This window comes from Danio rerio, chromosome 12 (genome assembly GCF_052040795.2).
Source record: "Danio rerio strain M-AB ecotype USA chromosome 12, GRCz13ab, whole genome shotgun sequence".
Classification (NCBI taxonomy): Eukaryota; Metazoa; Chordata; class Actinopteri; order Cypriniformes; family Danionidae; genus Danio; species Danio rerio.
The window spans coordinates 39,950,354-39,966,425 of NC_141032.1; the positions used below are offsets into that span (position 1 = coordinate 39,950,354).

Here is a 16,072-nt window from a genome sequence, read left to right on the forward strand (position 1 = left end):
AAAATACATTAATATTTTTTGAGATTTACTTTTTAATAAAAACTGTACCATTTTTGAGGGATTCACTTCTTAAAATACTTCCTTAACTACCACAGCAAGAAAATATAATAGTTTGGATTGCATATATTAACTCCTGATGTCACTAGTTAACTCACACATGCCACATTATCTAAAATATCAGCCTCTACCAAATGGTTGATATGTCGGTTTATGGTAAAAAAAAATACAGGATTTAACACATACACTATGATATCTGAAATTAGGAAGTGTAAGATCAATTTATTAAAAAGAAAATATTTAAAATAATATATATATGTATACTAAATCATCTTTATTTTTTTTTAAGTATGCCATAAAATATTTCAGATTTCCACAATAAAACCAAAATCAAGTGTAGTAGTGCAACAGGATTATGTCTGTTTGATTTTTATTTTATTTATTTATTTATTTATTTATTGTAAACCCACAATGTTTGCAACTGTGTGTGCAAACCATTCTTTAAAACAGTCATTCTTTAAATTACTTTAACAGTAATTATTAAAAACAGTAAAAAGATGATCAACCACTTGGTAGAGCCAGTAGTTAAAGGGTTAAAGTATCTACAGATCACATTAAAAACAGGCCATTGTTTACTTTTTTGGAAGTGACTTACTCAACACTGATGGCAACATTACCAGTTTGGGAGACAAGACAAAATAGCAACTAGTTAAAGATGAAATGTGGTCAGACTAGTTGTTAGCTTGTTGCATGTATTAGAAATAAAGTACTGAGAGGTTTGGACTTATACAAAAAAAAAACTGGAAACTCGAGTCAGGGAGTGATGCCAGTACCGTCACTCCAGAAACATGTGGCTCAACCCAAAGAAAAGATCACCTGTCATTAGTGCAAAGGAGTAACCTATCTTTCAGTTGCTAAATGATTACAGCGACTCAAACTGGTTTTGCACTTTCAACACTATCAAACAACACAACAATCATGATTATGCTATCTTAAATATGAGGGAGGTAAACAGCAATGAATCTCAGACTGAAACTCTCAACTAACATCATCCTCTTGAAATCAAAGACGGCTTACTTCAGACTAGACTATGTGAAGAAACTTGTTCTTTATCAATGAGTATTAACATGCACAAGTTTATAAAAATGAGGTAGTTCTACAATAATTTAGCTTTTTGATATTTATCACAAAGGCTTTATGATATTTTTAATCCTAAATTAAGTTTTATTTTATTGTTATGAATTCCGGTTTAATGGTTCAAATGGATTTGAAATGCTTTTCTTCAAAAAACAATTGAGTGTAAATTCTGAACCAATTGAATGGGATAAAATGACAAGATTAGGCTTGTGCATGAATCAAACATACCTTTTGAGAAGCTGGGTAGAAAAGTACAATAAATTATGTCAAAATGTTTCCCTTTATAAAAAAAATACTTCCTCTGAAAAAGTACAGACATTTAAAAATGTAATTAAGTACAGTAATACACTTTTGAAAAAATACTAGAACGTGCAACTGTTGTGACACGTGAACTTTGATAAAAAAAATAGAAATATTCAGCAATATATATTTGTGTACGAAATAATTACAGCTTCTCTGAATTTATTTATCAGTACTGCTGAATTTATGTTCATAATATCACTATATATATTAGTGGAGTAAAATGTTTTGGAATATAGCTAAATAATAGAAAAGTGTTCTTAAGATCAAAATGCATTCAAAAGTTACTTAAACGTGTACTTAAGTAAATATACACACACACACACACACACATATATATGTATATATGTGTGTATGTATATATATATATATATATATATATATATATATATATATATATATATATATATATATATGAATATGTGTGTGTGTGTGTGTGTGTGTGTGTGTGTGTGTGTGTGTGTGTGTGTGTGTATATATATATATATATATATATATGTATATGTATATGTATATGTGTATACACACACACACACACACACACACACACACACACACACACACACACACACACACACACACACACACACACACACACACACATATATATATATATATATAAGGAACCTATATATAAGGAACCAGTCATCATTATTCAAATGCATACTGCGACATTAAAAATTGTGAAATTGAATGACTATATTACTCTTTATGATGAAACTATTTCAGATGTAGATGCACAAGAAAAGAAACCAAAAAGCCACTCCGACGACATCCTTTATTATTTTCAATCTCCTCCTTGCTGCTATACTGCACTCGTTTTTGCTGGTGTTGTTATTCTGACCTAAACTGACAAATGCGAGCACAAGCTTTGCTTGAACATTTTCTATGGCATCTCTCGTAACTAGGTGACCGTTATCTCATAGGATGAAAAATGAACAAATCTTTGGAGAAAAGTTAAAAGCTCTGCAGTGTTTGGATGTGTTGGTTTGTATGAGGTAATTAGTCTACCATTATTACTGAAATGTGTATATTCCATACAAAGTGTGAAGCAGATTGGTTAGTTCTACTTGCATGAATCGTAGTGCGCTCACGGCATACCAAAAAGTTCAGATGCTTTTTTTTTTTTTTATTAGGTGTTCCTGGAAAATGCAGCTTGCATAGCATGTGCACGTTGCAGTACTACATTAGAAATGATAAACTGATACCCTAAGCTTACTGGCATTGCTTCCAATTTGATATTGCAATGGTGTTCAGTCAATAAATACCAATATCGATTTTATCGACCAGCCCTAGTTAATAGTTGTGTCAATAGTTTATTTGTATTAAATGATTCTTGTGTAAATATCACTGTCAATACCTTTTTGTTACATATATTTTTAGCTCAGTAAAGTTTGAAATTTGGCGTCTAATTCCTGTTTCAGACACCAAATGATCAGCGCTACAGGCTAAGTGGATGTATAATAAACACCTATGTGTGGTCCAAAACGCTGACCCTTGACCTTTTGACATTTTTGTCATTCTTGGTGTCGATATTTGTGAATGGTGGCATTAGTGTCTCTTAGCAACTCTGATGTCAGAGCTCTGAGGTCGGTATCTGCCCTAATAGACAAAGCAAATCGCTGACTGTATACCTAGAGTTAAAGCAGTGCATTTAATCACTGGAGGTCGTTGTAATATTCCAGTCAGGGAATGAGACACTTCTGGTCTAGATTGCAGCATGGGAGATGTAGGTCAAGGACGTGGTGAGTGAGTGTGTGTGTGTGTGTGTGTGCGCGCGTGTGTGTGTGTGTGTTTTAAGGCCAACCTGCTAAATTCATAGATAAATGCAGTGTGTTCTGTTTCCACTCCTTTTCCCCCCTTTCCTTAGTTGTCGTTTTCACCTCTAACAGCTCCATTCCCTTTTTTCACTTTTTAAAAATGTGTTTCTGATGCATTTATCTGAATTTTTTATCTGAATTTCACTGGGGTGATTTTTTTGTCGCCATAAAAAATACCCACAATTAGGGCTGCATGACATTGGAAAAATCTAACATTGCGATATTTCTTTATTTTGCGATACAAATTTCAATATAATTACAATTTCACCAGTTGACTTAAAATATGATAAGAATTTATAATGTTAGTTCAACTAGAATAATTCTGCAGTGGGAGTGCATCTTCATAAACTCTAATAAACAATCTATAAACTTTTTGGGGTCCTCAGACAAGTTTTTGTTGTGGCCTCTGTCATTTGCAGTGCATTTCTGTATTTGCATGTGTTTAGAGTATTTTCATGCATAACTATCTATAAATATGATCAAGAAAAAGATACAATTGAAATAAACCGTATTCAAGTACAGTAACTGAATAATAAAAATAATTCAATCAAATTAATCACAGTTAAAGGGCACAAATGGTACAGTTTCTTATACCTGAATGCTTTTAAAATTATTTAAAAAAATCACAGACATCAAAAACGCATGCAAATGATAAATTATAAAACAAACTCAACATTGCAAATCCTGCGATTCTGTTATCGATGTTAAACCGATATATTGTGCACAATTATTTTACCCCAATTATGAATGATCTAGTCAGCCTTATTTAGTTTTTCTAATTATAATAATAATAATGAACAATTAGCATTTTTAGATTTACAAATGTAATTTAAAAATCCTCCATATTAAAAGTGCAAATCTGTCGGGTAGCACAATTTGGCCAAAATTGGTAATTTTTAATGCAGGTCTAAAATAAGTATTATTTAAAACAAAATTCTTAATTAATACTAGTAATATTACAAGTAAACAAGGTTAACTACTATTAATATTATTATTATTATTTCTACTTCTTACTTACTCCCAGGGCCATTTATATCGAAGTTGATATTTAGCTGCACCTTGTATAGTTCCCTTGAACTGGGCCGAAGCACGCTTGTCCCCCCTACCATCTCTCTCGACGGCCCATTCTCACATTACTTTCGGGCCTGGGCATGCTCACGTCATCGATGATGCACTGTTCAATAAGTGCTTTCACTCAGGACAGTGGAGATTTCTTTAGTTATATCGGCTTAGTTGCTTGATAAGCAGTGACACGCTGTCAAATATTTGGGTGAACAGATCCATCACTTTTGACGCTTATTAACAACCATAAAGTCCTTGTGCTGCAGGAGGTTTGCTAAAGGTGCAGCTGTCGTGCAATAAGGGGTTTGTGTCTTTAATAATCTACAACAGTTTGCGTTCATTGACCAGTAAGAATTATTAATAAATCCATATCAAACAGTCCCGTAAAAGTCGGGTCTCGTCTTCAGTTTCTGGCTTAGGCATTTTGCACGCACACTACAAGCGTACCATGCCAAACCCAAGTGTTCTGAGCTCTGGCACACCTCTTCCAACCGGGCCAGGGTTGGCCAAGTGAACCGTGCCTGAGCCAGATTCAGAGCACTCACACTTCTCAAACGATCTGGGAAACGGGTCTGGGCACTGTTCGGAGAGCATAGTGCGAGTGCGCCCTTATACAGTACTGTCCTAATTTTTTCAGTCCATTTTTTTATATATAAATTGCAGTCAAATTTTAAACATCTAACCGAGTTTTAACAGGGTCTTAATGTCTTAAATTTCAACTCTAAAATTTTTGGCCTAATAGAGTCTTGAATTCGCTGAATAAATGTGTTGTAAGTCTTCAATCATTTTAAATTGGTCTTAATTTTGTTATGTCCATGTAAATGTATTTATATTTATTTATATATAGAAATACAGATATTTTTAACAACATTTAAACAAAAAAAAGAATATGTTGAAAAAAAAAATGTAGGAAGACATGGGCGATTAATCGAAAAGTGTTCGAAATCATCATTCAGAACCTAAAATCGATTGAATTTTTCCAGGTCAATTTTTTAAATACTTTCTCTACCCTGTGTGGAGTCACGTAAGCCCACTCTGAAGGCTAATTTATAGTTATTATATTATGATTTATACTCATTATGTTATTCTGATATCATACTTATTACTACAAACGTATTACTATTATACACACACACGTACGGCCTTACGCAGCCTTCGCATACCCGCGCACCTCTCAAAAAAAACAGCCCTACAAGTAGGGTTTACTTGTGTTGACACATTATCTCAAATGTGGCTAAGAAATACCTTTTGGTTTAGTTTTTCATTTATTGATGGGCCAAATAAAAAAACTTTTCCTCTCGCCTAACTGAAAAGTCCTTAGCATTTAAGTTTGAAATTTCATTCATAATGTTCTTAAACCCCCGTTTTCACAAACAAGGTTTAAGGCTAGTCAAGATTAAATTGCGTGTTTGAGCTGCCTCAATTCAAAATAACTTGCGGTGAGATGTCTTACAATACGTCAGTGTCATTTTTTGTCTCCAGGTGCACACCAGTAATATATTTTTCTGAAGCCATTTTTATAAATGTGGCTTAAAAAGCCTAATCTAACTAAGGCCCAGTCCTGGCTTAATTTAAGCCCAGTTTGTGAAACTGGGCAAAAAAGTCTTAAAAAGTCTTAAATTTGACTTGATGAAACCTGCAGAAGCCCTGAATTAACCATGAAGCTTTAATGAATCACTGAAACCATCAGATCATTTAGTAAATGTGTGCTTGTCTCTCTCTGACGCACGCAGCAGATATATTTATTAAACAAATCACAACCTTTGAGATTTGATAATCTCGCTTAGCCATATCACACTCTCAGTATTGCTTAATCATGCAGCATTTCCTGATTTGCTGACCTTTTTTTTTTTTAACAGAAAACACAAACATTTTTCAGGCAATCATAATGAAACTCACTGGTTCAGAATAAACACCAATGCAAAAATGTCAAATAAAGCATCATAAACAAAACCATGGCTATTTAAATTTCAGCATCAGTGGTGTCGGTTTAAAAGCAAAGCATAAAATATGTGTCTGTACAAGTATAATTTGTGAATTGATGTTGACTTGAAATGCATCGTCAGCTGAAGAGAGTGTGTATTTTATGGATCTGTAGTAATATGGTTGGCTGCCGGCCTGCTAGTTTCTGCTTCTGCTGTGGTATGATTAAGCTGCAGCAGTGTAAAGTGTGTGTGTGTGTGTGAGACTGTATGGAGGTTTTAAATGTGGTGACTGAGTGTAGAGTCACGTCGTTGGCCTTCATGTGACTCAGCAGCAGGAGTCGTGGTGTTTCTCTGATGTAATACGTCCAGCTGTCGACACACACACAAGCTGCTGGAGCTCTGAATGTCTTTTTAGAGGGACTAAAGTTCAACCGGGGGGGATTTGAAAGCTTAACCTTCATCTAGTTGATCTGCAGGTTCATGTTGAAGTTGTTCGTTACAGTAGTTGGCTAATCTAGGGTGTTCCTGGCCTGTAGATAACAATATGTTAACGCCCACCCAAACAGATTGTGTCTGTGAAAGAGTCGCTTGCTGCTGTTTTAAAGAATAGCGTTGAAGGTTAAACTGTAAAATTGAAATGTGTGTAAAATAAAATAATTGTAATACATAAATAATTACACTACCAGTCAAAAGTTTGGGGTCAGTTTTTTTTTTTTTTTTTTTTTTTTTTAAAGAAAATGTAAAAAAATACTGAACTTTACTGAAAATACACATTTATTTGATTGTAAATTCAGCAAAACCAATTTAAAAAACCAAATATTATTTAAACTTAAATAACTTTATCTCTTTTAGTAGGCTTTAAATGTAATTTAAGCATGTAGTGCCAACATTAAATTTAGCACCGAGTCTGTTTTTGGTGTCACCTGATTCCTCAGAAATTACTCGTATTAAATTTTGCATTGTTAAAAATAGTTATGTGAGCCATTGATATTTTGTAGTACCCATTTAATATTTTTATTGCATTTATTTGTATATTTTGTAACATTATAAATGCCATTACTCTTACTTTTGATCATTTATTGCATCTTTTAAAACCATTTTAAAATGTTTTTACCATTTTTATTAAATAAACAAAAAAAATTTGTGACGCAAATTTCCCTTGTGCATCACAGAATGTTGTTTATTACACAATGATAGGAAACGCCTGCAATCTATTGTTAGGTTTTAATTAGAAGACTTTGAACTTAGGAAAGTTGTTTTATGATTTATATCAGAACTCAAGGGAAAGTAAAAACTATTTTAACCGCAGCTCGGTGTCGTGCCAAGAGTCAATATTTTTGCACTGTCTCCTCTCGTTGTGAACCCAGCTGAGGCCTCTGGAATCTGACACAGTAGAGGCAGAGACGTGTATTTCTCTGAAACCAAACCTCCTGCTGTCCTACACACCGACCCTCACTGACACCAGGCACTGAGCCAGCTCTTCTGAATCCACCAAACTCCACAGGAATTCTGTCATGACATTGACTTTTGCTTTACTATAGTATTCCTCGCAGTCTTTATTAACCCTCTTGAGATGAATCTGTCTTTTACTTGCTGGGGGCCTGTTTACACCTTTCATTAAGTTGTAGTTTGATTTCATCATTATCATAACTAATATAAACAAAAATAAATGTTTTGAGATGGTCCACATTCAACCACTTCAAGGGTTGTTGCTAGAAGGGATACAGCTTTGCGAATGCTCAGCTTTGAGAATTATTTACGTTGTTTATTCAATTATCCATTAATTGTATTTTATTAACCTCTACCCCAACCCTAAACCCAACCATCAGAGTAATGTGAAAACAGTAATTATACTGACTATCAGGGCTTGACATTAACACCCGCCAACACTAGCCACTTTGGCTGATGAAAATACATTTTAAATTGTAGTTTTCTTAAAAGCAGGGTCCGACAATAAGGATGGCAAATGCGATCTTAGAATCGAGATGCAGCACGACAGACAAAAATAACTGTGTTTGCATGAGCAGGAGGATGATCACTCGCGCCAAAAGCTGATGGGATGCTCGTGACTGTTTGAAACACGTGCACACTCCCGTTTCCTTGCGTGAAGCTGTGCCTGGAAACACAACTAGTGAGATCGGTTCTCTTTCAAATGGACTAGACAAAAAGTTATGCTCATGCACCCGACAGTCTAGCTGCTTTCAAGAGCTCCAGCATCGGTTGCTTTGGATTTGACCATTCTTTGAACAGATTATTAATTGGTCTGACTTTAACAGCATGCATGTGATCATCCTTTTATTATCGCAGATGATGTGTTTTTCTCCTGCTTTCTTTTGCTTAGTTATTTTTGATAATATCGTTTAAATATCATGACTATTAAAACTATTTGCCTTAGTAATGTTGGTAAATTAAAATAAAGTAATAAAGTAAAATCCTAATATTCCTAAATTGATTGTTAAAAATATATTCAATAATTATCTATATCGAATGATAAAAAAACACTATATGGTGATAATTTTTTGCAATATTGCCCAGCCCTAGAATTTACTAAATAAAAAAAAAATTTATCTTTATTTGACATTGTCTTTCAACCATTTGCAAGCTTGTTGTTTAAAATATTTTATTACAAATATATTAAAATAAATATGCTTTAATAAAAAAGTTTATTTTCATAAATCTGTTATTATAAAATCACTTAAAATATGTGAAATCACTTTTGTCAATTAAATTTGCACATGCCAAAACAGCATCTCTTACCCAACAGACATACACTGTAAAACCCAAAAAGTTAAGGTAACTCAAACCGTTTGAGGAAACCGATTGCAACACATAATTTAAGTTCAAAAACTAATCTTAATGAATACTGTGAACTTAATCCATACGAGTAAACGAAGCAATTCGAGCACTGTAAAGCCCAATAAATGAAGAGAATTCAAACCAACTGAGTACTGTAAAACTCAATGAATCAAGGCAACCCAAATTGTTTGAGGAAACTGATTGCTACAAACCATTCGAGTTAAAAAATTAATATGAGTACTGTGAACTTACTCTATTTACATTAAAGTAATGAGGATTTAATTTAATCACCTCATCAACACTGAGTTCAATAGTCTTTTCAAATTAGTAAAATTAACTTTCAGTCAATTTTGAGTTAACTACACTACACTGTATTTTTTAAAGAGTCAGCCCAGGATACTCAAAAGCTGATTGTCCTGTTCAAACAGCCTATTAGGGTCAATCAATTTCACTCTGATAACCTTTCACAATACTAGAGCTCTTGCCAGTTTCGGGCCGTTAGAGTAACGAACTGTGAAAATGCAGCCATCTGATCCACATGCATTATGCAACAGATGCGACCATTAGGTTCAGGACAATATGGGAAATACATCTGGACATTCAGAAGAGGTTCTTGGAATACTTGACTGGATTCCTGTCTTACTGCAACGTGGACTTTTCATTCCTCTAAGTGGTTATGTAACAATTCATTCTGTTATGAAGTGCAATAAATCTACCACTTCATCTCAGTACAGACACAGTACTAATATAAACACTGATGAATTTGACACCGCTATACTTATAACTTAAAATCACAAGCTCCTAAAAGTCTGTTTAGACTGCATTCCCAACAACCAGCACAAACTAAAATCAAACATTATCACTTTGTGTTAACTGCAAACTCATTTTGTGCGCTGAAGCCAACAAAAAAGACTTACTTTCCAACAGCAAACAGAAAAGCTGTGATTCTATAAGAACAGCAGGCTAAAGATGAGTCAATACATGAACACAAAAAAAGGAAAAAAATTGCACACTGAAATGAACTTTCAAAAAGCAAAATCCACTTCCTAATTTACGCTTTCCTAAGGTTTAGAATTTTAGACTTCATTGGACTGTTTCAGGGTTAACACAAAAGTAAAAATGTTTATCCTGTGAAATGAATGGATAATGTCCTGGCAGAAAATCACCAAGTATATTTTCCCTCTGTGTTTAACAATGCCAAAGGTGAGTGTACCAGACACAGCAGATTAAAAGCCAAAACACAAAAAAACTATTTAAATATAAGCCTCTTAACAATTTCCAGCATCAATCTGCAGTTACATCTAATGTCTCCCACTCAGTTATATATATATTGTAAGTTTTTCATCTATCTATATAATTCCTGTATTTTCCTAACATCATTCTATTAAAAAAAAAAAGTACATCTTAATTTACTTTTAATAGACTTTGAACTTCGTTAGACTGTTTTAGGGTTAAAATAAATGCCTGTGAAATTAATGGATAATGTCCTGGAAGAAAATTATCAAGTACATTTTCCCTCTGTGTGTGTGCACGTTTTTGCCAAAGGTGAGTGTACCAGACACAGCAGATTAAATGCCAAGACAAAACAAACAAAAAAAGTTTAAATATAAGCCTCTGAACCATTTCTAGGATCTATCTGATGTTACATTATGTCAATCTAATGTCTGCCACTCGCTTTTTTTATATTAAACTTAAATATTTACCTATAAAATTACTGTATTTTCTGAATATCTTTCTATGAAAAAAAACACATCTTAATCTATGTTTTACTTCAGTTTAGATTTTTTGACTTTCTTGGACTGTTTTAGGGGTAACATAAATGCCTGCAAAAATATTGGATAATTTCCTGGGAGAAAATTGCCATGTATGTTTCTCTGTGTGTGTGTGTGTGTGTGTGTTTAACAATGCCAAAGGTGAGTGTGTACCAGACACAGCAGATTAAAAGCCAAAACAAAACTAAAAACTATATAAATCCAAGCTTCTGAATAATTTCTAACATCTATCTGGTGTTATACAAATCTAATGTCTCCACTCGTTTTTTTTTCAATAAAATTGTATGTCTCTATATTATTAATGTATTTCTGTAAACATTTATAAAGTTCAATCTCCAACAAAACAATGAAATACTATGAACACATTCACAGCATATAAAAATAACTACAAACTAAAGGGACGTCTGAGCACTGACCCAAAAATTTTTTATCTCATACATTAAAATCTTATAACTGTTAATAAAATGGGACCACCTTGAGTTATGAAGTTACGTTGACATTTAAATAAATGACTAACTGTTCCCTTATCTCGTAGATGCAACCAACAAAGACAGAAAACCTCAACAAACTCGTATCAATACAAGACACTTAAGGAGCAAAGGCTTCATTGTATGTCTAATCTACAAAAAAAAATTGTGGGAACTTTGGATGGCACCTTACAGAACATAAACAAAGTCGCACAAAGATATGAATATATGTAAACTAAAAAAACCTTACCCCTGTTTGTTTTGTAGTATTTGGATCCCAGAAGCCTCAATGCCAAGTTGAGCTTCTCATCCAACAACAATAGACCAAGTTCAATGGATTCGCACTCCAAACAAAAGAGCAAGGAGTGAATATAGAAGCAAAACACAGGCTCGGTTTGGCGGAAGTGTCCAATATCCTTTAAACTTTACACTGCTTTGTGATATAATCGCGGGATAATAAAAACTAGTTAAACAGGACCAACAACGCTGAATCCTGACGAGCGAGCGTTGGCGTACAGACTCTTCTATGCGCGATGGCGCACTAATGCAGTTCAAGCGTCCAGACTGCCCTCTGAGCGTGTGTCAAAGCCACGCCCACATCTACGCCCCCACGAGCTGCATGAGGGACTAACCACGCCCCCAGTTATTAACGCTAGACGTTACGGTCCCGCCCTCTTTTCTCAGCGAGTCATTGCACTCCGCCCCTTTTTAAAGTGATGTCTTTCTCCTTTCAGCTTTTAAAGGAGCAGTATCAAATTTACTACCAAAACTGGAAGTGTGTGAGTTTTGAAATGTAATATATTTCTGAGTTTGAATGTACTTTTTACATCGCCATATGCTCAAAGATTGGGTTGAAAATGAAAATGAAAATGAAAATTAAATTAGCAATTTCATTTGCATTTGCCATTACAAATAGTAGTATATATATATATATATATATATATATATATATATATATATATATATATATATATATATATATATATATATATGTGTGTGTGTGTGTGTGTGTGTGTGTGTGTGTGTGTGTGTGTGTGTGTGTGTGTGTGTGTGTAACTCTCTTTGTTGGTGTGGTTCCATTGAAGCAAAATTATTGTTTAAATGTTATTTGTCCTAAATGCATGGAGATACATGCTTAGGATTTTTATAGGATTACATTTTCATAATAACACCCTGTGTTTTAACAAAATTGTGTGTATTTCAAAATGCATTGACACTTTCTCATTCATTCATTCATTCATTCATTCATTCATTCATTCATTCATTCATTCATCCATTCATTCATTCATTCATTTATTCATTCATTCATTCATTCATTTACATTTACATTTAGTCATTCATTCATTCTTTTTTTTCGGCTTCTTTTATTAATCAAACCTGTTGGACCATTTTTTTCTGTTAAACACAAAAGAAGATGTTTTGAAAAATGTTTGAAACCGGTAAACATAGACTTCCATTGTATTTGTTTTTCCTACTATGGATGTCAATAGTTACAGATATTCAGCTTTCTTAAAAATATATTTTGTGTGTGTTCAATAGAAGAAATAAAATCATAAAGTTTTGGAGTAAACAGTGAATACTTTTCACTTTTCAATTTTTATCCCTTAAGTACTTGTTTGCCAATAGTTTTAACCAACCCAGTAGGTACAGGACGTCAATATGACGTTAAATTGATGTTGTACCCCAACATCATGGGATGTTGTATTTTGTTTGGAAATGAAAATCCGGTTGATGTCAGAACTCAACATCAGACTGATGTCAATGTTCAACATCCAACCTAAAATTAACCAATATCATCATCTAATGATGTTACAGCTTGACGTTGTGTGGACGTTACTACTATGACGTCTATCAGATGTTGGATTTTGGTTGCCATACCTGACCAAAAAGTGTCAGTATGACATTGATTTAAGATTGTTGGCTCGACGTTAGATTTTGGTCACTTACCAACACAATCTAAAATCAACCAAATATCAACATCATTAGACATTATTATTGTACATCAAAATAACGTTGTCCTTAGACTCTGACTAGACATTCAATATTGGTCACTTGACGTCATGATTTAATCTAATCTAATGTCTTATGGCATTGTGTGCCTGCTGGGACAGTATGCACATCACATAACCCCTTTCGCAAAATTTCAACTCCATATTTCTAACATGGCATTATAAATAAACAGCCTAAACCAATTTAATGTCTTTTAGCATAATGTTCACACTTCACCATACATCAGGTGCAAAATATAGCATAACCAGTAACATCCAAGTGCAGCATGACTATCTAAATCCAAATAACCCATCTGTGGGTGGCACAGTGGCTCAGTGGTTAGCACTGTTGCCTAACAGCTAGAAGGTTTGAACCCAGCTGGGCCAGTCTTTATGGAGTTTGCATGTTCTCCCCGTGTTGGCGTGGGTTTCCTTCAGATGCTCCGGTTTCCCCAGAGTCCAAAGACATGCGCTATAGGTGAATTGGATTAACTAAATTGGTCGTAGTGTATGAGTTCTTGTGTGAATGCGAGAGTGCATGGGTGTTTCCCAGTGCTGGGATGCAGCTGGAAAGGGCATCCACTGCATAAAACAAATGCTGGAATAGTTTGTGGTTCATTCCATTGTGGTGACCCCTGATAAATAATGGACTAAGCTGAAGGAAAATGAATGAATAAATGGCCCATCTGTCTATAAAGTTTGTGTTCATTATGAAACCACCACTCATTTACACAGCCATCCCTTCAAAGCAGCCAATAATAAGCCGCCAACATGGCAGGTCAAGAAACTTCCCTTAACTTCAACTTCTCATACCTCAAACAGGCGATTACTTCCTGAAAATATTCTTTATGGTACTAGCAAACTGGCTGATCAATGGACTCATATTCAGTGGTAAAATCCCACTCTATAATTGCCATCAAAAGCATTTGTTCAACCATTTGATCTCAGCGTGGTGCTTAAAACCCTTTTTTTGTGGGAGAGGAAAATAATATTATTTAATAATTAACACAAAACTCAAAGAAGTTACCACAAACAGGAGACGGCTGCAGATGGTTCAAAGAAGAAATGCAGCTGCGGAGCTTCACAAGCACCTTTAAATAAAACATTACGAGTCATAGCACAGATGGAGGACGAGTTGCTAAATGCTAACTGCATTTTTAGCCTTCAAATATTTTTTTAATGTCCAGGGTTCCCATTCTAAGAAAAATAAATAAATAAATATATAAATAAATAAACAAATAAATAAATATATATATATATATATATATATATATATATATATATATATATATATATATATATATATATATATATATATACATACACACACACATACACATATATTTTAATTTCTGTTCAGAGTTTTTCCATGTTTTGTGACTCAGGTTTTTGCCATTTTGTTTTCAGTTTGTTTATGCTTTTGAATTGCATTAGAAAACCTTGATCTTTATTCCAACAACTTTTAACTTTAAAAGGGTAAAAAAAAGGTGACTTTTATTAACATTTGTTATAGTTTAAAGTAATATATATTCTGGGTTGGTGCACTCTCAAAAAAAAAAAAAAAGGTACACGGAAATAATGTTCCTTAAAGAACAGTTTTTTACACTTGTAAAAGTTGTTCCTTATGGTAAAGACCTAATATGATACTGTTCTCTACCTTTTATGGTACAACTGAAATGAAGGTAGACAATTGTTCTCATAAAAAAGGTACATTAGTGTTGGAACACTCCTTTATTACAATATCTATGAAAGGCAATGAATTTGCATATTAAATAATGAATCACAATTTAAAAGCATATGCTTAAAGAAACTCATAAACTTTAATTATTAAACAACTGGTAAAACAAAATTATAGGTATTGCAAACTAAACATTAAAGGCATTTTTATTAAACATTTGGTAAGGATTTTCTGATAAATACATTTTCATTATTGATATTTGGACCTTGGTGTTTGCTTTTCACTACACGCGTGAGCTGGAAAAATCCTGCATATACAACGTGTTCATGCAGACATTTTATTATTGTAAAACGAATCAAACATTATATTGTTTATTATTATAAACATTATCAAGCATAATTATGTTTCTGTTTAAAAGTAAGTAAATTAAATTAACTTTTAAGTGATTACACAGGCATTGTGTGAAAAATGGAGAAATAAACGTTTTATATTGTACATGGGAGAATGTGTTTCTGTACCATTTTTTTGAAAAGCGTTGTGAAATGTTTAGAAAAAATAGATTTTTGATTGATGTTAAAGTGTTTTTGTTGTTTATTATTAATGGAACAACATTGTACCATTATTTTCAGAGAGTGTGTTGTATAAGGTACAAAAACCTTGTAATAAACTGCCAGTACATTATTTGTAATCTCACAGACTTATTCCTCTACATATTATTTATTATACATTATATTATTTCAAAGTATAAAAAATGTCACTTTGTTAAACCTTGGAGTTAAATTTTCAACATCAAAAAGTCACAAATAGAAAACACTTGTGAATCACAAAATACGGAAACTATTAATTAACAGAATTTTTTTTACAGTGTGTTGATTGCTAAGTGTGAAATTTACAGGATTTTTCTAATGTTATTGTTGGAGCCATTTGAACCAGTTTGTTCCTTCTGATTCATATTTAAGCTTTACAAGTCTAATAGGTAAACTCATCATACACCCTATCATACACCCGTATGGCGTGACGCAGTAGTCTTTTGGTAGTTTCAGCTTGGCGCAAGAGTCGTTTTGAGGCGTTGCGCTACGCTGTTTAAATAGCAAATGCATTAGCGCTCATTTTTGCGTCCATAGGCGTTG

General features: G+C 33.5%; 1 protein-coding gene across 4 annotated transcripts in view; it reads right to left on the reverse strand.

Annotated features, from left to right (window-relative positions):
* The window catches only part of cdc42ep4b (CDC42 effector protein (Rho GTPase binding) 4b), a 42,747-nt gene extending 30,925 nt beyond the window's left edge, over window positions 1-11,822 (reverse strand). For all 4 annotated transcript variants that reach the window (XR_015504384.1, XR_015504383.1, XR_015504382.1 and 1 more), the window contains exon 1: window positions 11,527-11,822. The gene's annotated coding sequence lies outside the window, so the exon portion shown is untranslated. The remainder of the gene's footprint in view (window positions 1-11,526) is intronic.
* Between the last annotated feature and the right edge of the window lie 4,250 nt (window positions 11,823-16,072).